The sequence below is a fragment of the Nothoprocta perdicaria genome, unplaced genomic scaffold (genome assembly GCF_003342845.1).
Source record: "Nothoprocta perdicaria isolate Ctin4 unplaced genomic scaffold, notPer1 scaffold_343, whole genome shotgun sequence".
Classification (NCBI taxonomy): domain Eukaryota; kingdom Metazoa; phylum Chordata; class Aves; order Tinamiformes; family Tinamidae; genus Nothoprocta; species Nothoprocta perdicaria.
The window spans coordinates 594,160-617,977 of NW_020455581.1; positions in this window are offsets into that span (position 1 = coordinate 594,160).

Genomic DNA, 23,818 nt, shown 5'->3' on the forward strand with positions numbered 1-23,818 from the left:
AATCCCACCTGAAGGCTGATACTGTGCCTGGTACTTCCTCCGTTGGCACTCATTGTCCCCTCTTCTTCACTCCATTCCTCACGAACAACATAATTCCTCCATTTATCTATTTTGTCTCCGACAGCATCAGCTGTTTCACACTTGACCTCATAGCAAATACATTAAAGTAGTCTAGATAAAGGAAATCTGGCAGGTATCACTCACCTGTCTGGAAAAATAATTGTTCATCAAAGAGAACCATCAGGTTCGTCTGGCATGATGTGCCTTTAGTTGCATTTTATCCCATTTTTGATTTGCCTTTGCATTCTTAATTAACCTCCAAGGCATGTTCCCAAGCCTTGCATACCACTGAGGTCAGATTTGCAAGGATGCAGCTGGCTGGATTATTTTTTAACCCTGAGCAATCAAACACATTGCAATGGATATTCTGCAGTAAATGGGCCTGATAGATTTATAGAAATGATTGCTATTAGCTCTGCATCTTCACACGCTGGTCTTTCCAGAATTCCTGGGCAGGCATTTCCTGCCTTCCCAGCAGAAATGCAGCCTACGCTTTGAGCATTGCTTCCCCCACAAGGGTAGTAATTCCATTTCCATATCCTTGTTCCCATTAACCAGCCTCTTCTTGCCCCTAGGAACTATCTTCCTTAAATGAGGACACAGGTGAAACACTCCTTTGATTTTAGGCCATGCTTAGATTATCTTAATCTTATTTACTGCAAGCCTCACTCTCCTTTTCTTACTCGTGTGCATCTCAAAAACCTTTTCCCATTTTCCTTGGAATATTTTGCAAGCACAAACTCAGGTTTAATTCTGACCCTTCTCACTTTATACCCACATTTTTTGACCTCTAAATTGCTTGCCTCGCTGTCMGTTCCTCTCTCCATTCTCTAAGCTCTCATGGTTTTAACAACCTCTCAGAGCTCTCCAGAAATGGAAAAGGAGCTGCCTGGGATACCTGCTGCAAGCGCTCAAGGTGCAGTCTTTGGCTTAGACCAGGCCTCCCATGCCCTCGAGCCCTGTCCAGCTGAGCTGGCTTTGCTGCGAGCATCCCCTCGCTTCCTCAGTTTGCCCGCTTGCAAGCTGAGAGTCCCAGAGATGTTTTTATTTTTGTGCATTCCACCATGTGCTTCAAACAGCATCATCTGCTGAGCTCAAAGCTCTGTTCTCTGATTAGATCCGCAGTGGCTTAATTGCATATCAAACCAACATTGCCTTCTTGTTCACTGGGGAGGACGTTTGTTGGTTGTCACATCCAAGATATCYGGGCCCTGCCATTACCAGCCTGAGACATCGCAGAGTAACGCGATTTCCTCAAATTGCCAAAGTATTAAAKGGAGACATGAATAATTTCCAAAATAGTTTCTATCATCTCAGCCAAACACAGGAGCAGCAGTTAAGGAACAAAGATAAAGCCTATTTCCAACCTTGTGCTTTGCTCCCTCTGAATTTCACAGGCCACACGTGAGCACCAGAAGTGCAAAACCTTCCCAGCAAAGTGTTGCCAGAAACTTTTACGCCGGGAAGCCTGGGCCAGCTGMAGCAGGGAGTTGCTATCAGCTTTTTGCATTATAGTGAACAACAGGAAACACTCTCAGCTACCTGGAGAGCTAGAAGCAGGCTAAGTCCAAATGATGTCAGGAAGGATTTTCCTTCGGCAATCTCACCAGTGCAGGTGTGTGCACGCTGCACCCTCTGGACGCAGGATTATCCTGCCTGGCCTGAGCAGAGCTGGGATCAGTGTCAGGAATGATTCTCTCAAGACCCACTCTTCGTCTGARCCCATCTCATCAGGTAGCTCTGATCTCCAAAGCCTTCTGGATGTGTCACCTTAGCAGACAAAGATATGTAATTTCTCCTCTCCACAGCAGGTGCAATGCAAATGCTATTGCTGAGGATAATTTGTAGATTTTATAGTTTTTTTYCCCCATTTGATTACACTTTTGAAAATGATTTTTAAAACAACATAAGTTTGTTAGCATCTGAAGCGGGCATGGGCAGTTCCGATCAGGAATGACTTGTCAGTTCATCCCTGCCCCATCTGCAGGACACACATACAGTCTCGCACGTCCAAACCTCTCACTGGCTTGACGCTTTCCAGGGTGAGGAGAGGGAGAAGAGAAAGACGAGGGGAACAAAAGAGCAAAGATGCTCCCACCAGCAGCTCAAAGACAACCTGGTGGGCACTCCTTGSTGAGAGCACCTGGATGAGCAGCCAAGAGGATGGGAAGGAGCAAAATGTCTCTGTCCTTTCCGAGCCGGTCCCCATGCCCTGGCAGATGGCTCGTGATTACTGTGGGCTGATGGGTTTTCCCTCTATCAGCCCCTTTCCTGCAGGCCCACATGCAATCAGGCCACATGTAGGAGGATGAGGAGCACAAGATGCTCCCACACGATGGACCCTGCTGTGGTGGAAATGATCRAAGAGTGGATGAGGTGTGGAGTTGGTCCAGGCGCAACCCATGACCTACCATAACAGGACATCAATCAGATAAAACATGCAAGAGGTGGTGGTTTCACTGAATCATGGCCTTGACAGAGTAACCATGGGGGATACAGTTGGATCCAGGTATCTCATTCCACATTCGATGGCTGGATGTGAAACAACAGCCCCACTGCAAAACATTGTGGGTCTACAGGAGCACGAGAGAGGTCAGTATTGTCTTCTGCTTGTATCAGGACATGACAATTTTGTTTGACTGCACACCAATTAAAACAAAGATGACCGAGCTGGTCTGTACACTGAATTATCTTCCTGCCTTSCCAGCGCGCCCCTTGCAGGTGATAGGGACCTTGCCTTGCGAAACAGGATGGCCRGGTGCCGCGGCAGGCAGCGACAGCGTAATTGCTGTTATGGCATTAGCAGAGAAGAGCCGAGACTTAAGTGCTGAGCACCAGGAAATGGAGCGACCAAGGCACTGAGAAGAAGAAGGCTGAGAGGGGATGTGACTAACATGTATAAGTTCATGAAAGGGGAATGTAGGGAGGAAGCTCTTCTCAGTGGTGACCAGTGACAGGACAAGGGACAATGGGTGCAAGCTGCAACACAGGCAGTTCCATCTCCATGTGAGGAGGAACTTCTTCCCTGTGAGGGTGCCAGAGCCCTGGCACAGGCTGCCCAGGGAGGCTGTGGAGTCTCCTTCTCTGGAGATCTTCCAAACCCGCCTGGATGCCGCCCTGTGCCCCGTGCTCTGGGTGTCCCCGCTGGAGCAAGAAGGCTGGGGCTGGACTGGATGGTCTCCAGAGGTCCCTGCCAACCTCAACCATTCTGTAACCACTGCTAACTRCACCTACACACGCACGCGTACACGGACGTCTGACAGAAATAGCCCCGCATCCCTGATGCACTGAAGTGGCAGAAAGATTAAAAAACAGATTTGGGAAGAAACATGAAGTGAATGGCTAAGTTGGTTGGGCCTGGTGACATGAGTGGGTCGGGAAGGGACTGTGGTTCTCCTGAAGGAGCCCTGGGGCCACGGTCCTGCTGGCAGAGCTGCCCCTGCAGCACGGGGGGCAGCCTCCCCATGGGACATCACCTCCAAAGCAACTATAACTGAACTTTAAAAAGTGTAAAGTGGGCAGCACAGAGCTGAGGGAGGGTGGGAAGAAAAAATCAGCTGTGCAAATGGGAGCCAGAGGAGAAAACTTAAGCCCAAAAAGAGAAAGGGAAGCAGAAAAGCCACCTGGAGATGGGCTCCTTCAAACAGAGAGGTTCGTCATCAGCCTCTGATGGTCTTTGTCTGCCTTAAAGCTAATTGCAGGAAAAAAAAAAAGAGAAAAGAAAAAGGAAAAAAGAAAAAAGARTAGAGGGCTTTAATGGTTGCTGTGGGTGTGGAGATCTGGAGGAAACCTGAAGCAGCACCACTTAAAAGAATTTTTTTGCTGGCTCCCAGCAACCTACAAAAATTTTATCTGGAAATTACTATATGCAAACAGAAATGGATCACAGACATTTGCTCCCTTTTGCTGTTTCTCAGGAAGCTCTTTTGCTTCTTACCTAGAAAAGCTCTACTAAATCCCTTGCTATTGGGAAGGAGCCAATGTAGCACGGGCGGGCAGCTGGCCCCACTCGGCCCCCAGCAGCTAAAAGGAGCTCCTGAGAGCTATAAAGCCAACACCATGGCTTTTTTTCCTCCCCATGGAATAGGAAGGGATAGGGTGCAAATTTAGCTGGCCACCAAGTTTGCGCTGAGGAGTTCAGGTGATCACAGGAGGTCCGGCCACCCTCATTGGTACCCCCAGAATCCATGCAGAGTGAGGAGCTCCCAGGTGTGTGCCTGGCCCAAGCAAATGAGGACCCCGTGCTCCTCATTTAGCTGCTTTCTCCAACCCCACAGCAGCCTCCCACTTCATGGGCCTTCCCCACGCCTCACACGTCTACACAAGCCCTCCAGCAAGCACTTGAAAAAGACTGGGAGCATAATGCAGGCTTGCATTGTAATTCCTCTTATGTCCTTAGCTATTAGTCACCAAGGAGCAATGAAGAGCTGACATGCCTAGCAGAGGCAGCAGCACTTCTGATATTGCTTTCTCCRAGCTCGCGGGACCATCTTGGCTGGATTCCCTCTGGATAGCTCCTAGCCTAGCCACACCATGGGATATTATACAGCAGGAGCTCCACAGCCAGCTATCCTGCAGTCACATGGATTGCATCCCATGCTTCCACCGCCTCACATGGGAGCCAAGACTTTAAAAGCCATACCATTCCTTTACTTCTCATGCTCCTCCTATACACATCACCCTCCTTATGTCCCAAAGAGCTGTCAGTCCTTAGAAGAAACAAAGAGGCAAAAGTCATCTTTTTATTCCGTGGTAGTACAGTGCCTGGCACTGCTATATCTGGTCCATGACTCAAGACCCAACCATGCTAGAAGTAAATAAAATGAAGGAGGAGAACATCTCTGGGACCATATTTGACACTCCTATTCCAAAAACACTTGACATTATATAAACCATACAGACCAGTATGGTAGATATTTTGACTCATGTGTTTAACAGTGTCATTTTATTTTAATCAATATTTATTTAACTCACTGTCTAGACAAAAGCTTCCTAATTTCTTCATCTAATTTAACTGATCTGCCATGACAGAATGAAGCCAGACCAGATAMGAGAGGACAAACTGTACCAGTCTTCTCCATCTTCAGACCACATTTCTTTCAACAAGTGACATGGCTATCATACAGCCAAGGCCCATATTATGCAGCGTGGATGAACAGAGGCCATATGTAGATGTATACGACAGGACAAGAAGTCATGACACAGGCTGAAATGACCAGTGTTGACACAATAATTAACGTATTGATTCTCAATGCAAATTACCTTTCAATATATTGTGAAACACTCGTGCTGTTTCAAAATACTTCAGAGGAGTCTGCTTCTTCTTGGCACGACAATAATTTACTATGTGTCTTCAGTTGTATCATTACAGCCTAACTATGGGTAAAAGATCATAGGAAGAGACATGCAGGGTAGATAAAAATCTATGGGATACATCTACTTACCATTTTTTCACCCTCAGCATGTCCCATAAACTACATTTCTTAAGAAGCTGTCAAGCTATAGAGATTTCAGGCCTGCTTGGAAGAACCTTTGTTTWTTTTGGTCTCTATACTGTGCCATCTCAGCCTCAAGCCAAAGGATGAAAGTACTACAAGTTGTAGGATTCAGTCACAGTTCAGTCCTAGCCCAGTCARTATTCTACTCGTCTGGAAAGAAAAGCTCATTTGAGCAGACCCAAAATAGACCGTTTTTTCACAGGAACTAATTTTTCAAACTGAGTTTTTCAAACAAGTTCTGAGGAAAAAATGAACTCTCACATTTACATAGTGTGGAGTCATGAAGACGCTCTGATCCTCAAGTCAATACATGGAAAAGTTAAGTGCAGCAACACTTGAGCTGTGACTTGCTGCAGAGATTAGCTCATATCCAGCTCGTGCTGCCAACATTTAAAGTCCTTGTGAAACGTGAAAGTGTAAAGGGTAGCACTGACTGTCAAGTCCAAAGTCAACTGATACTAGTGAAGGGTGGAATAATTTTATGACCACTGACAACATTAATTGCCCTGTGAGCCAAGACGAAGAGCGAGAAAGAAATTTCCCCTCCCTTCACCACAAATGTATTGCAGTATTGTAAAAATGAGCTAACTGGCAACATTGCAGGCTGAGGGTATAGGGCTGCCTAAAATACAGGAGACAGATCACTTCCAGGGACAAACCTGACACGAGGAAGCACCAGCCTTACACCTAGATTTAAATGTAAATCCCAAGATACCAGAGCAGCAGTGCAGGTCCTAATATAGGTGCTAGGAGCACCCTAATCACAGCAAAGTTTTAGGTACACTGTCCTCTAATGGAAGGCTTTAAAGTTCACGAAATAAAAAAGACTAAAGTTCATGTATTATGCCTCTTCCCGTTCCTCAAGGCGTGTCCTTTATATGCTGTTCCTCTGTACTTTGCCACATGTTAATGGTAGCAGAGTCTCTTGATGGCAAACACCATTTAGTGAGCATATTCAAGGGTTTCAGCTAACACTTCTGGGAGACCCAGAGGAGCACACAGGAAAAGCCCTTTCTGAAGAGCTCAGGTGAACAGGAGACAAAGAGACAGATCTTACAAGGTCGGATGCTGCCTGTACAAATACACAGAAACTCTTGAAACTACTGGCTGATTTCACTCAAATATGGCAGGAAAATTCAAATTTCTGTGATTACTCCATTCCCATGAGTTTTCACACACCCACATACAAAAAAAGTTACCCTTTCCTGGGTAAAGAAAAGAGATCTTTCTTGTACACTCATTTGACAAAAGGTTTATGAGACAGTGGAGAATCTATATGGGTGAGAAGCAGGGACAGCAACAGAAAAACACTTTATACATACCCCACCTCCCCTCTTCCACCACCACCAAATCCAGTAGGGCACAAAGCTACAGAAAACCAGGCCCATATTATTTCAGTGAATGCTGGCACTCCACGTGCTTTATGAACCACATGGAGTAAATCCAGGATGTAGTTATATATTAATCTCCTACCCTGAAGTGTGTGGGATATATGGGCTTGCAGAGAGGAACTCGTAGCCCCGGGAAGGGCTCCCCAGGTGGGCTTCCATGCAGAGAGGAGATTGCATGAGGACACAGAGCCAGGAGGGTCAAGGATGCAAGCAGAGGACATGTCACTGTGTAGAGCATTTACTGTATTTATTCACCAAGGCAGAAAGGCAGTTGTTGAGGGCCTGAACGGAGAGCTATACCTGCCTGGGGAGCAAATTTGCGCATGTCCAGAAATGAGGGAAGGTCCTGGCACCAGGGGTTGTACTGGCACCGGTTCAAATAGCTGCTGGTCTAGCGCAATTCATCCCTCTCACCTTGCGACAAGGTGTAGCTGTGAGTAGGAACGGTTTGCCTTGAAAGTGGAGTGTAATTGCAGCCTCTCTGTGCTCTGAGCAAAGGGGGAGGGAGCGGATGAAAAGCACCTCAGGACTGCGAGAGGCAGAGAAGATGTCCAAGTTAGTTCAGTCGCCTTTCACGGGCTTAATAAAAGGTTAATGAAATCAGACAGAGTGAAAGCAGTTCAGCATCCTCGTCCTTGTGCTAGAAATAATACYGAGTCTTCACACAATCTGCTACAGCTGATGCTATTGTTTGGGAAAGGTCTCAAGTATGACTCTATCACCCAAAAAAATCATCCCAACCCAAAAGGCTGCATGGGGAGAACGGCAATGCAAACTCGCACTTTTCCCACCTGTGAACATAAGCCATGTAGTTAGTGCCTTATGAGAACTCATTTAACCCACTTGGTACTTAGGCTGAAAGAAAGTGATGTCAAGTAGGTTCCTTCAACATCGAAGTCATCTTTTAACACAACCTTTGCTCCTTTTCACCCCTCCTCCCATTGAGGGCTATTAAATGGATTAAAAAGTGACACTGAAATACATACCTTATCCTATCAGTCAGCCTCTTTCCCTGACATTCAGCTGCCCTCTTAACGCAGTTCCTCRCAATCAGCAAGGAAAAGCAGCTCTCCACAATCCGTGACCCAGCCATTACAGATCATTTCTAGACACTAAATACTGAACAGGAGCTCCTTTCATGCCAGCAGTTTGCTCTACTGCATCCCTTCCATGTTGCCTACAGTCCCTATAGCTCAGACCGCTGAGCTACCTATATAACAGGGACACAACTCCTGGTTTTCCTCTTACTGTAATCCCAGGTGTCCCGCGTATGGCAAGGCTGGAATGCCCCACGGTCATGCCCTATTTACAGCACACGTCTGGGAGAAGACTTCTCTTCATAAGTATGTGCAGCACTGCTAAGTGCAGGCTGCTCCGAAGGGATTGCTTTGGAGATGGAGTGGAACAAAGTGCTAGCGGACCATTCCTCAGGAGCTGTCAGACTCATTTTATAGGAAAAAAATTGCAAAGACCCATTCCTACAGATTCTACTGCGAGGAGAGGCTTCAAGAGCTAGTCTGTCCAGGAGCTGTGAGCGGGACATCCTCATTGACAAAACTTGACTTCCAAGCAAGCAAAGCCAAGCAGATATAACCCAGCAGATGTAACTCCATTATTCTTAAGCTTATTTTTAAGTTATTCTTAAGCTCTCTATGTTGCCATTTTTCAGTCCTTGTTGTGTATTTGAGAGTCCTCTTGCTAACTGCTTTCCTTGGCTTATTTTAAGTTCACGGGTTGCCATATTTCATTTAAGAGGTCTGAGAAATGACAAAATAATGTAAACATGCGTTTCCAACACTGTTTCTATCTCCTCTTGTTCCCCCTCCTTTGAAGAGCAGGGAAGGATGGGATCAGAGTGCCCTTGATCAGATACTAAACTTGATCTTGGCCAACAAAATGAAACCGTGTCAGCAAAAGCAGAGGAAGGATATTGCAAAACACCAGTGAAATCCTTCCCCTTGGGATTTTGGGTTTTCTGAGCACAGCAGATTGCTGGGCCAGTGAAGCTGGCAGGAGGTGAGGAGGAGGTGAGACCTCTCCACTTTTGCTCCACGTTAAAAAAGCCTGGTGGGAAGGAGCACTGGGAAAATGCTTCTTGGACAGGGTTTACACAGCATGAGAGGTCGTGAATGGCTTTCTGGACTGCTGAGGTTGCAAGAGCCCCATGGAGATCACCCAGTCCAACCCCCTGCTTAAGCWRGCTCAGCTAGAGCAGGTTGCCCAGGACCATGTTCAGATGGCTTCTGAACATCCCCCAGGATGGAGACTTCACAACCTCTCTGGGCAACCTGTTCCGGTGCTCAGTCACCTTCCCAGGAAAGATGTTTCCTTTCGTTCAGAGGGACTTTTCTGTGTTTCARTTTGTGTCTGTTGYCTCTCATCCTATCACTGGGCATCACTGGGAAGAGTTTGATCCCATCCTCCTGACTTCCTTCAGATACTTATACACATTGGTAAGGTCYGAGGACAAGAGGCAGCTAAGGGCAACGTCAGGAGGGTTCCCCAGTGGCTGCTCTTTTCCCTGACGGCTTCATAGCACTCTTGCAGTACAGACAAGCCAGGCAGGGAGATGAAACCTCCATGCACGGCAGCTTTTGCAATACAGAAACTGCAGGGCATGGCTGCTAGCTAGGGAAACTTCTCCACAGAGAAGGTTTCTCTCTGATGAAACAGGCCTCCCCATTAGCCTGTGCTCAGAAGCAATCCTTGCCCAAGTTTGTGCCACTGCTCAGATCTATTTCTACCTTTGACTTTGCTAAATGCTGTTAGAAATGACTGCGTGATGCCAGTATGTCAAGCCATGTTACACTTCCTACAAGACTTTCCTTGAGGAAACAAAAAATCCAACCCCAGCTTCGCAGTATCGATGCCAATACTCCAGCTGTTATTATTATAAAGATTTTGGAACAGTGATAGCTGATTTTTATGCTCAGAGCATTGCATTATTAGTCTTTAACGTACTGTTCAGGCACATTATTGACACAGCAACTTTGGAGATCTTCCTTTTGATGCTTCATCCTGAAGGGCACAAGAGCAGAGAAGCTGATGCTCCCTGGACTGCTCCAGTTCTCTCATTCTGACTTCACTCTCTGCAGAATTATTACAGATGAGAAAGAATCATTCCACAGTTAAATAAGTGAATACATACTTTTTTTTTTTTTTCAGGAGAGGAAAAAGATTCAGCTCTTCTCATTCTTCCAGAAGACGCCTTGCAATATTTGTACCTGTGCTAATATGGGTTAAATTTGGACCAACAAGCTAGGGTTGAAAAACCTGTGTTGCCAAATCAACCCCTTSTTCAAGACTCTAGATTGCATTGAGTCCTACCTGAAAATAATGTAACATTAACCCCCTCTCTCCTTTGCGCAACTGGAATTTGGAACGTATAAATTGCTAAACAAGGCTGTGGGGAGGCACCTACTGGGATAATCACAGGTTCTCAATGGCCTCTGTATAGATCTATTTTATTTCTTACTATTTATTCACAAATTCACTGTTGGGGCAATTAGCAATGATAAATAAAACTTGCAAGGCTGAGGGTTTCAAAGCTTTTGGCTCGAATTTATACAAACCAGGCATGTGAGCATTGAGTCCACAGAAAAAAATGCCTTTGTTTGTGGTTAGTATGGCTTTCCTGAGGAAATGGAATAAACCCTTCCAGCTCGCTGATTTATTGGTATTTTACTGCTGTTCTCAAGGAGTGATTTAACAACTGGGGATCAGGCTCTTCGGGACTCACTTGTGTCACGGATTACACCATGTGCRTAAGGCACGATAGTGTCATTGCCACACCTCTGTTTTTTTTAAATACACTTCCTTCTGCTTTAAGGTTGGGTCCAGTTATTCCTGTGGAGAACACACTTTTGTATGAGGAAACAGCGAGCTCTTCTCGTGCTCTGAAACCTGCCGCCAGCAAGGAAGGCTGAATGTGATTCAGGGGGCTTCACCAGATGTTCAGGTCCAATCCATGTTTTCCTTAATAAAATGTGCACATTTTTTTCACATGTTCACTCCAAGCTCTGCAGAGAGAAGCCCCTGGTGAAACCACTGAGGCCAACCCACCACCCCAAGCATGGTTAAGACTTGCACTTCCACCCCGAAGCAAGGTGGTGCACCAGGCAGGTCCCCCCAGGAGGACACCCTGCCTCAGCTGGCCACTGTGAGCTGGGTGCTGAGCACCAAAATGCCTTATTTGAGGAGTGGGACCAMGAGCCAGGCCAGGACATTCCCTCATGTGCTCCTCTTCATCAGACCCCTCTGCTGCTGCTTCCAGCTCAGCCACAGACCTAATGTCCCAAAGGGCACGGAGGATGGCTGCATTCTCACAGAACCACACAATCACAGGATGGGTGAGGTTGGCAGGGACCTCTAGAGACCATCCAGTCCAACCCCCTGCTCCAGCAGGGACACCCAGAGCACGGGGCACAGGGCGGCATCCAGGCGGGTTGGGAAGATCTCCAGAGAAGGAGACTCCACAGCCTCCCTGGGCAGCCTGTGCCAGGGCTCTGGCACCCTCACAGGGAAGAAGTTCCTCCTCCCATKGAGATGGAACTGCCTGGGTTTCAACTTACACCCATTGGCCCTTGTCCTGTCACTGGCCACCACTGAGAAGAGCTTGGCCCCTTCCTCCCTACATCCTCCCTTATGAACTTATGTTAATCATATCCCCTCTCAGCCTTCTCTTTTGTCCAAGCTGAACAGGCCCAACTCGCTCAGTCTCTCCTCATACGAGAGATGCTCCAGTCCCTTAATCATCTTTGTTGCCCTATTGCCCTATTATCTGCAAACATCAAGGCACCTGGGTCTTCACCACTCACGCTGGCCCAGCAGGGATGAGCCAGAAGGAGCAAAGTCTTCCAAAGAAGGAAGCATGGGAAAGTGCTTTATTTGCTTTGAGTTTCTTCGCTGACCCTGAGCGTTTTCCCCTCTCCATTTGTTCCACCCACCACATCAAGATACCAGGAGAGGCACAAGGGATTAAGAAACTTGAGTGGCCGCCATTCRGAAGAAGCTACCGTAGTTTGACGAATACGCAAGGGAAGATGTAGACAAAGCAACAGCAGTGACAATGACAAACCCATTGCACGTTTTTTCCAAGCACATGCTTTGGGCAGGGCAGCCAGAGAGAATCTGCAAGGCCATAAATCAATGTGCTGCAAACGGCGAGGAGAGACGGATTGTGAAATGAACTGCAAAATAAACATCCAATGTAAACACTGGAAATGCAGTGGTTTGTTTTCTCTGTCTGGGAGTCCAAGTCCCGGGCGAGCCGGCTGCTCCAGCGGCGGGCACGGTTTATGGCTCGGCGTCTGCCTGCAGCACGCCGTGACAGCTGCTGCTCCTCAGGGCCAGCGGAGGAGGAGGAGGAGGAGGAGGCAGCTGAATGTCCCTTTTGTCCTCCGACCCAGCCTCACCGGGCGTTTGCTCAGGTGTTCCTTAGGCTTTGCCCACGCATTCCTGGGAAGGGCTGTCTTGTTCCTCCTAATCCACAGGGATGCCCTCCCACATCCCTTCAAAGGAGTTTTGGTGACCCTGTCGTGACACGAAGGCCCTGGACTGCTCCGGGCTGCCTCTTTCTCTGGGGCCTGGCTTTTCTGATAGGCAAGGCCTACCAGACGCCTCTCCCAGCGCAGCTCCCGTGCCGCTCGCCCCGGGCGCCGCTGCTTGGTGTCGCTGGCGGCTTCCCACTGGTGCCTTCTCCYAGGCCAGCCTGTCCTCCCTCCTTAAGGGCTGAGCCGTGCCCTCAGGAGGAGAAGCTGGCCACCTCTGATAAAACCTGCCCTTCGCTTATCTGCCTTCTCCCCTGTCTGTCAGCTGCTGAGCCTCCAAATCTGCAGACACCCAACCGTGCGCCACGTCACCTGGTGCCCTGAGGCGGCCACCTTCTGCACAGCTGAGCTATAAGGGTGTTTTTGCCCAGGAAAGGAAACCTACAGGGCTGGGATCATCTCAGAGCTTTAAATCCAGGATTCAGGAGAAGCAAAACAATYGTTTTTCGTTTGCAGCAAGATGTGCCGGAAAAACGTTTCAGGACAACATGCAGCTTCTCCAGTGGCAAAGGGAGATACTAGAAAGCAGGAGGAAACAAAACACCTCGAGACTTCTCAGCTGGCAGCTGCGTTACACCAATACCTCTCTGGGGTCCAGGGCACACCYCGGCTCATGTGTCAACATACCGGGACAACGTTGCTCAATACCTGTCACACTCAAACCAGACACAAAAGATAACGCTTTGCTACCGTACATAAAGACCTGTGCCTCAGCTAGGAAAGGGCAAAAGCCTTTTTGCCTTTTTTATTTTCTTACCTTTTTTTTTTATTATATTTTAACTCTTTAATGCAAGTCACAGTAGCATGTTCCAAGGGACCCCATGCAGTCGTCCATCAAATATTTTGCTCCTCAAAACACTCTTAATGAAGACRATTCCACACCTCTAGGAAACATGTTAATTACCTTCATAGCCAGGAGGACATAACCCACATTCATTTGTGCAAACGAAAAACACAGTGATCTTTCATAATCTTTTACATATGGGAAGTTTCCAACCTCAACCATTCTGTGATTCTTTCCTAACAAATAAAAGTGGCCTTTTCTGGTGGGTTGTCCTTTTYTATGTTTCTACCCATTCTTGTGACTTCTTCTGACTGGCTCCAGCTGGCCGGTGTCTGGGTCTGCCGCAGTGCTACAACACCACATTACTATCTTGGAGAGTTTCTAGCTCATTAATTCCCACAACTCCTTTTCTTGAGTGTTGTTGCTTGTCTCCCACTTGGCAGACCCGCGGCCGATTTGTTTTTTCTTAACGTTGTGCTGTGTGCTTTTGTGCAGGGTGTTCCAAGCTGTTGCTTTTCTCTCCCGGTTCATCAAGGTCATTTTGAACTTGAGGAGGAAGCCTCTCCTCTGAGTGCTTGAAATACCTCGTGGCTTAGTGTCAATCGCACCCTTTTATGAGGCTTTTACTTGTCTTCCATCAGTCTGAGACACTCATGAAAACACTGAGTAGAAACAGGGCCAAGGCAGAGGTCCCATTGCAGGCTCCCCCTGCGATGCAGGCAGGGAGCGACTTGTAATGCCCTGCAAAGCCYGGTTTTGCAATAAGCCATGCACCTGTCTGGCAGAATGTCCCTCCTAAAGAGTGTCRTGAAAGCCATGTCCCAAAGGGTGCTGTGGTGGCACGTGGAARCAGCTCTCCACTGTGCACAGGGGCCTGACACACTGTGCGGAGCAAGTGCCTGCAGYTTCTGGGGGCACCTGCAGACCAGCAGGCAGACACTGCTGCCAGCTTTTGGGTTGACCCTCACGGCCATGGGCATCAAGCCAAGACTGGGTGGAGCAGGAGCATGGAGACCAGGGGACAAGTGTGGCCGGAGATTAGGGTCACAGGAGGGTGATACAGCAGGTGGGARGAGAGATAGCCCAGGGGTCCTGGTGTGGAGACCAGATGTGAGACCTGATAGTTGTCCAGTGTCTCACTTGGGGGAGACCTAGTCCGTATCTCCAGACTTCACACCTGCAGCCAGTAGTGCTGCCAGGAGGATGGCCAGAGACTGAAAATGAACACAGGGCTCAAAACCCTATGGGATAACACAAGAGAAGTCCCCATGGAAAAGCGACTTCTAGCTCTGCAGTTTCTTCAGCAAAGAGTTGGTAGTCCATAATGCGTTATAAAATATGAGGAAAGAGATATCTCAAGTCATTTGGTTTTAATTAGGGGACGTTATCTGCCTTCCCTATTCAATTCACACTTTGAGCCTTGACTTCAGCTTTATCACTGTTGAAACTTTCTACATGCATTTGTGTGAAGAAGCTGAGTACCTGCAATACTCSTGGGCTTCTGGTGAGAGCTGGGCTCTCAACTGGCCTCAGCATTTACACTCAACATGTGAGCACGGTGTGTGCTACAGGTGCCCTTTAGCTGATGAATATCCTATGTGAGGGCTACAAGGGGGCAGTGTTTGTTTGGGGGCTTCTGTGTAGTGAAATATATGGGTCTGTACAGTCACTATTCCAAATATTGTAAAGATCCATCCTTGAGTACACAAAGTTTGGGTCCACAAAGTTTCAGAGGCAACTACCTACGGACAAAGAAGATATTTCACATTTTGACATAAATGAGATTTCAGTCGTGAGGGGGCAGAAGAATGTAGTTCTGCTCTAGCCATCTCTGCACAAACATCTGTTGTTCAGATCCTTCATCTTCTATTCCAGGTGCTAAATTCAAACTACCATTACAGTTTCTAGAACAATCTTGTCCTGAGGCTCTTGGCATGGAAGAGATGTCTGAAAAAGGTTAGATGGAAAAGCATTATGTGTGTGTGTGCACAAATGTGCTAGACTAGTCACCTTTAGATGGTCTTTCCTCAATCATGAAATCATCCAATCTGCCTATATGTAAAATTTGACCTTTAAGTTACAGTCTTGAAAAACTAAACATTCATTCACAGAGGACCATCGATTGCAATGGRGAAGAAATAGTTAGGATGTTTGTTAGCTTAAGGATGAGGCGATCAGGATAAATCCTTCAAATTCTTTTAACCTTTCAGGGAAAGATCTAGCAAAATTTTGACTCACTGAAACAAAGGTAATCAGAGGTTGCCAACTCTACTTAACAGATTACAGAGCAGAGAAGTACTGGAGGTGATTGAATTGCATTTGGCGATCCTGCAAGAGGGCAGGCAGCTTGGCAGATTCTGAAGATGGTTGCTCTAGGTTGCATCTAGGATGCACGAAGCGACTTGACAACACCCATTTCTCACAGAGAGGCTCAGCAGAACAGGGACAAAGAGAGACACTTTTCAAAAGAGAGAGGCATTCGCTTTTCTCCCCGCTGCATTGCTTGTAGTGCTGTGCTCTGAAGTGGCCTGCTCTTGTCACTACACATGGCCATTCCAGGGCCACAGACTCCTTGAACACATCCTCAGCTCCTCACCCTGACCTTAGCAGACCTCTGACTAGGGCAAACAGTTCATATCAGCAGTCAACTCGCTTGTCTGCGTGCAGCAATATTTAAGGCTCAGCCTATATCAGAAAAAGGTGGCTGGCGTAGCAAGGACCAGCAAACTCTTCAAACACAGGCATAGCTTGTAGCAGCAAAAAAGAGGGGCTTCTTGCCAAAAGAGCTGGAATTAAATGAGTCGTACTGGCAAGGAGCTCATGCCAGATAAACTGTGTCTACACTGGGATTCTTGCTTGTATGAAAGCATCATTAAAAATGCTCATGCCCACAACTGACCTTACTGCCCCCACAGACATTTTACTGTCTGGTCTTAGAAAACCAGAGTATGCACAAAAGTCAGAAAGTACAAAAAAAAAGACTCCTTTTCAAAGAAAGGCTCGTGGAGATTAAAAGTTAAGAAGAACATTTCTGACAGCAGTGGGAAACAGTGGTAACTTTGGGCATGGAGAGCCAAGGCAAAGCGAGGAGGAAGGAGCACCTCACATCCATCCACCACGACAACATACTGATTAAAGGGTAGAGCTTTATTAGCTCGCTCTTCASCTACTCTGCTGCGTGCCATCCCTGTGTTCTCCCATCTCTTGCATTTTTGCATGTGCAAAAACGGTCACTCGTAGGCCTAGCTTGCAAGCTGGGCAAGGCGGGAGGAGGCTGCCCTCACACATGTGCTTAGGAGGGAGAAGCAAACCGAGAGGTGCTCCCTAGCACCTAGAGGTGCTAACAGGAACTTGGTGTCCTCTTCCACAGGGCCCTTTCTTGAGACAAAGCTTTTGAGAGGTATGGAGAAGAAACTGTGTAAAAGCAAAGAATTTCAGACAAGAGTTTTAAGATATTAGCTACTGGATGTCAAGCACCTCCTCTAAGACGTTGAGTTTCTGTGAATGAATTGCCACCTGCATGTTCACTCATGAACAGTGCCGTGAAATGGGTTGACCTCAAGTCCTGGCAACAAAACAAGCTAAACACAAAGAATTGAAGATATGCATTTACCTGTATTAGCAATTCCAGGAAAACTTCCTTCATAGCTGCTTCTACTGTGCAGTAAGCTAGTTTGCGTGGAGGCTTTCATGAAAGCAAGGAATTTGAGCAACTTGATTGCACAGTGAGGAACTCCATACAAATGCACCCCGAGCTTCCTATGTGCTTCCTGTTGCTCTTCTAGCTATTGCCTTAGATACAGCCAATTATGAGCATGCATCTGGTACTCCAGGACAACTCTCAAGAGAAGGGAGAATGACGATGAGTTTTATTCAATGAATAAAGGAATTAAGCTTTTTAAATATATATATTTTTTAAGAATCCCTTTCTAGATACTGACTTTTCCCAAGGACATTAATTCATAAACTAGTTAATGGTGTACAAGCCTGTATAGCCCTAATTACAAGGATCCTATAGTGATTTTAAAATAAAATGCTGATAGAGGAGGAATATTCTATATCTAGAGAGGTGTTTTGGAGCTGCTTAGGAAGGACGGYCACAAAGCGGAGCGACTCCAGCAGGGTTCATCCCCAGCTCTGTGGTGGTCGGGAAGGTACCAGGAGTTTTTACCCTCCGTGATCATTCACCAGCATTTGTTGGGGAGGCTTCTTCAGACGTGGTCATGGAAGCACACACACGTGCTGCAGGTTCCTTCACTTCCAGGTGAAGTCCTTATTCTRGTGCCCAAAATGAACTTGCAATCCCAGGAAGTTGAAGCGGCAAAGGCAACGTGACACCAGGCCCATCCTTGGGAGCGGAGGCTCTGAAACGCCCCACAGCCCTTCCCGACACGGGGAGGCACGAGGAGCGGCGTCAGTGCTTCCCGACGCGTTTTATCCATATTCAAGGAAGAACTGCTGCCTTTTCTGGGTCCATTTTGTGCATTTTGAGCATGAGCTTCAACATTGGGGCTGCTGCTCTCCCAAATGGCCACACACGGCCCAGGAGACCCAGCCTTCGGCTCTGTGGGAGCCTCTAAATGCCACTACAGGAGAGATTTAGGACAGATAGAGACCTGTGAATAACACATGGCCCTGTCTCGTTCAGGCCAAGCTCCCCAAAACAAGAGCTGCTGCTTTAAAACCAGTTCCCCGCTCTGGGGGGGAGGAAGCATGAAAAGAAAAAGTTGCTCTTTAGTTAGTTATTCATGAGGAGCGGCAGGGAGCTATAAGGAAACAGGATGATGAAAGAGCCCGGGCGGCATCAGGCCTCTCATTAGGGCGCCGGGCAGGTAAGCGCCTGACCCGCGACGGGGAGAAGTCAAAGTCCTCAGACGAACCCTCGCCGCTCCGAGGGATGCGAGCGCCCTATGGCAGCGGGGCTGTTTCCTGGGATAGGCCTCCCGGCATGTTCCTGTTGGAGCAGGAGGAAGCTGGAGGCTTCCAGCCAGCCTTGGGGCTGCCAGGCCAGGCCTGCAGGAAGCTGGCGAGGAGGGGACAGAGGAGGAAGGGGGCAAAAACACATTTTGGAGGAATTTGGAGATACTTTCATGAAGATTTTCTTGCATTTTTCCTGTCCCCCCCAATTTCATTACATGTCATTCACAGCATACCTTTAAATCTGCACGGCCTAACGTAACATTAAAAGCCTATTACGACAGTTATCGTCATTTAGGCCAATTTTCACTACTAAGTTGAGACGTTTTGTCTTGTTTTCTAGGTTAAATAGTTTCCTTGGTGTGTCATCAAAGCATCACACAACAAAAATAGTAGGCGCTTTGTTCTAAAAAGTAAATGGCATATGTGACACACACGTAACCACTGGTGTCGTTAATATGACAAGAAAAGCCAGATCTGGAAAGAAAAATTCCCAAACCAAGTCTTAGAATTTTATCAGACAGTTCCAAAGTGTACTAAAGATTCAATCAAAAGTTAAAAAAGAAAACCTCCTTTTTGTTCTAACATAATTTCCTATGTTGCTTTTTTGTCTGAAAATTGAATTTTTATCAAAAAAACATGTTAATCAAAGAATTCCACAGGCAGAGCCAACAGGGAAAAGGACACATGGTCCAAGAAAAGCAAACACGAAAGCAACTAGACACTTGAAAAGTCGCTGGAGGTGGAGTGGACCTGTGTGCCAGTGACAGACGTATCATCTACTTAATGTATCTTGTGCACAGCTTCACCCAAGAAGCCCTCCTGTAGAAAAGTGAGGTATCAGTCATGATGATTCCCTGTTAAAAGGAGATGGACTCCCRGATTTGCTTGTCGGGAGCCTCTCAAAGGCCCCCCTGGCTTATTTGGCAGCCGTAGCCAAGCGGGCGCTGTACGGTCCTGTTTTCCACGGGCTGGTCTAACTAGCAACTCAGCATATGTGGTGGGGAGCTCCCAAAATAGCTCCCGATTGCCTCACGAGTGCCAGCAACGGCCTGAAAAGCCTTTTGTCTTCTGGGACTTGGAGAAGTTGAAAATGTTTGGACTTATTTTGAAAGTATTCTCGAAGATAAGAGGAATATACTCTAAGGCGGGGTGAGCTGAAGGTCACTATTAAGATATTGCACAACACAACGAGCGTGGGTTAGCTCGACACGCACGGGGTTTGATGGCCCCACAGCTGCTGCTGGCCCTACCTAAATGCAGGCTCAAGGTGGGGACTTTCTGCACAGGCACCTACGGGCCAGACACTGTCATTGACAGCCCCAAACTGCGGTCGGGGTAGGTCAGAGAGAGGAGGACAGGGGCTGTCACTCCCAACAGCCTGAGCACTGCAAGGATCCTTCAGAAAGATCAGTAAGGTGGATCCATTTTGCAAGTAATTTGGGAARACTGTGTGATTGCTGCGGGGCATAGGCTCGCTCTCATGCTGTGAATGCTATCACTCAGTTGAGCTGAGTAAAAGACTATTTTTTTGACTATATCTTCTATTTCAAACCAGGTCTAGTTAAGACAGAGCCACATAGCTCTTGCATTAGCTGTATTAAACAAGGTGGCAAAAGCTGTGATATCTCTAAGCTGCTCCATTTACTGCAGCATTTCTGGATATACTGGAGCAACCTCCCCTTGAGTTTTGCATGGACAACCCAGCAGCCGCAGTCCTAGACTCATAGGAAACCCCTCCCTGCTGCATATAAAAGCTCCTCTTTCTTGAAACCATCATTTACTTTTGGAAAATGACTCCAAAAACATACACATCTGTGGTTTCCCATCAGTGCAGGAGAGCAGCTTTTGTCCACATTGCTCATATTTCTTAGCACGCTCTCCTGTGCTTCGGCCAGAGCCGCCAATATAACTTTCTGCTGAGTCAGGCTGCTGGTTTCCTTATCCCAAATCCCAAACGGGTGGTTTCAAGTACTCCAGACATTTTTCAGCTGTACTTTGAAACCCAACCAAGCCCGCAGGGATATATTTCTTCTACTGACTGACTTGTGATTGAGTTGGTTTTCTCCCAGGAAGAGCAAGCAGCACCCCTCCTTCCCCCCAAATCAAGTGAACTTGGTGACTTTCAGCAGCACCAAATAACGTGAATGTGGGCTGTTTGACCACTAACACAATGCTGGTGTGGTGCCAAGTTGGACTGCTGCTTGCCCTTCTTGCTCAAAGAGCTGCCTTTGGGGACGACAGCGCCCTGCAGAGTGCAAGGTCCCCCTGCCCTGACCAACCTGTTTGCCAGCCCTAGGGTTCCCCCAGGCACCCTTGGTAGCCTCAGGGATGTAGCAAGGACCTGGCCCCCATGATGATCTGCTCCCCTTTGTACCTCACACACCGTCACTTGCCCCTTTCTGCGCCGTGCTCCTGCCCCACTGTCTCCATCCCACTTCTAAATGCTGCTCGGGGTGCAGAACACCCACCTCAAGGCTCTCTCCTCCTCAAATGCGAGACAAGGAAAAGAACTTGTTTGCACTCCTCTCAATTCATCAGCCCTGGGACACAGTCCTTGGATGCAACATCCTCTGTCCCCAGCACCCATGCTGAGCTGGGGCAACTTATTTCTTTGTTCCTTCATGATTCATGCTGTTTGTCATGAAAAGTCTTGGTCATCACAAACATCCCTGCACAGCTTGGGAACTTGCAGAGCCTTGCCACACATTTTAAAGGTAGGTTTCTCCAGCCGTGTCCCTTGCTGGCACTTCTCAGCCTGAAGCACCTCGAAGGTGTGTTGATGCTCACAGAAGATCCAGTGCCCAGGGACGCCTCCGCTCGGGGGTTTTCCCTCGAATCCTTCCATGTGGCCACATCCAGAGCCACCAAGGCCAGTGTAAGCCAGTGGTCACCTCAGCTCCGGAGGCCTCAGGATCAGGCTCCTCTCCCCAGCAYCCACCTCCCCCAGCTCCTCTGGGGTTGCTTTCAGCTCATCCGTATTCCGGATCCYGTGTTCAGATGCCTCCAATACAATAAACCAGAGCAAAGGCAGGTCTGCAATGTAGAGATCCATTAGGCTTTATTTACATGCGTCACCATCTCTTTTACAAACTAGATTACAATTTAAAATGGAATACACAAGGCAATATCTACTAACACCAAGTGGAGTAAGCACTGCRTCTCGACTTCATCTGGAAAGGGGCAGAGCTCCAAAACAAACTTGCTTCCAATCTCTGTGTAGTTAGGAAGTATATTCATCCAGGGCAGCATCTTTTTTTTTTCTTTTCTTTTTCTTTTAATATAAAATCCTCCATAAGAATGCAACATGAGAGTGTCTGCTTTCAAATGAAAGTACAAGATAGCCCAAATGAAAAGTATAAATTGTTCAGCTCTTCGATACGTAAAGATGGCCATGCGTGATAAGGCTGTGGATTTAAAATTCTTCCAATGTACATGGCTTGGAACAAAAACAGATAAAACAGCTTTACAGATACTGTATACATATTTTTTTCAATCATGCAACTTTTTTTAAAAAAAAGTTAAACATGTGAAGCCAAATGTACAATCCATTTTTCCAACCCATAGTAACGAAATGTATCTGGTCCCCCTTCGCATCTGTTGGCATTCCTAATGCACACTGCGTACTAGAAAACAACCACAGGACACCGACTGCCAAGCAAGGACATCACTTCAGAGAAATACAGGACCTAAAAGGTAGCTTTTTGGAGCAGTGGCACAAATATCTCTGGAATTAGGCAGTGGCCAACTATCTAATTATTCTCAAGAGAAAAAAAAAAAAAAAAACCTTACAAAATTATTAAATAAAGCCCCAAACCCGTGACTGCAGAATTGCATTTTTTTCAGAACTTTGTTTAGACAAAGAGTTTCAGCAGGACCTGTGTGGTTGTTCTGGACCTGTATCTGTGTCAGGACTTTAGAMGGAAAATTTCTATGCATAAAGCTCTTTGAAGGCTCAAAAGGCCGAATTTCTCAAAAGGTAGGTTCCCCAAATCGGTCACTTCCATCTGTATATTGACATGGAAAAAAAGAAGTGCCCCTGTGAACACAGGGAGATGTATTTGCCTCTGAAGATGAGGGCCATTTCTAGACACCTAAGTGCCCCTGCAGGGCAGCGATGTTCCGGCGGGCATCCRGCAGCAGGCACCTCTGCTTCCCTGGAAAAGCAGGGAGCCAGGGCAGCTCGGCCTGCTTCCCTTCACCCTGCTGGGAGGTAGATTAGGCCTTACAGCTGCTAATGCTTTTAATATCTATATATTTTTWAAACTTCTCTACCATTGACCGGTTGTCTCCAAATCCTTTTTTTCCTTATGTTTTCTGTGCAGCGTGGACCGTATTTTTCCCTCTCACTGAGGCCAGCGTGAGGCAGCTCCATGGCCTCGGAGGAGCTACGTCCCGCCAACGGAGCGCAAAGCGCACGGCTACATTCAAACCGACCACCCCGCGTGCTCCAAGGCCTGCTCCCTACCGGGAACACAAGTAACACGATGGATTCTCATCACACCACCCGGCCAGGCCGGGGCCACGTTATGGAGAGGTCTTGGTGGTGGTCGTGGCCAGGTGGCCACCAGCTCCGCAGCGGTGGCCCGAGGGCAGCGCCCGGTGCCAACGGAGCGAGGGCACGAGCTGGCAGGGGAAGGATATCAACACCATTCATGTTTCAAGATGTAGCAGGAGCCTGACAACCATGGGTGACCACCACGCGGCCCTGGTGTCCAAGACACCAGGCCACCAGAAATACCTCCCCAGGCGTGATCGCCTCAGATCAACATAATAGAGTCCCCCTAGAGACCTAGGAGACCTAGAGACCTACGACCTAGAGACCACCTGGAAGCAAAAAGGAAGAGAGAAGTCTTCTTAAAAGGGAAAGGCTAAACCCTTAGCTGCTTGGGAGGGTGGGTGGGCTACGGGGCTACAACAACCACAACCGCACAGAGCTCGCACAGCCGTAACTGCGTGGTGCAACCACGCGGTGCATCTTCACCGGGGACAGCGGGAGCGTGGGGAAGGTCACGGCACAAAAYGAAACCTCCATCATCACACGAGGAGCTGCTATTTCACCACTGTCACCTGCAGGGCCTGGCGAGCCAGGCGCCGGGCAGGGCCCACGAGCGCCGGTGTGGCGCCCGTGTGCGTGAGCGGCGGCCGCGGCGCGAGGGAGTCACTCCACATTGCATGGGAACACCTACCAGTGGGAACTCATGCACTGAGACTTTGGGTTAAAATGCTAGCTTGTTTTCCTAACATCCATGCATAATGAGCCGTTTCTGTACATAATAAAATATATTTATATATTTATATGCATAATGCTTTTATGCAAAGGAAAGGAAAAAAAAAAACTTCATATATCGCTTTGGAGAATTATGTATACACTGTCCTATTCAGAACTTCTTCATACCAAATCCACGTGTACCACTGGTGTTTTTCCCCTCTTTTTTTCATATCCCTTCCCCCACAAAAAAATACTAATAAAAAGTAATCAAACTTTCCAGATTATAGAGAGGATCTATACAGCACCATACCTTTTATTCATCATTATTAAATCATTATTATTCATTTTACAAAAGAAAATCTTAGAAGCAAAATATATAAAACTGCCTCGTCTCTCAGTGTCGTTTA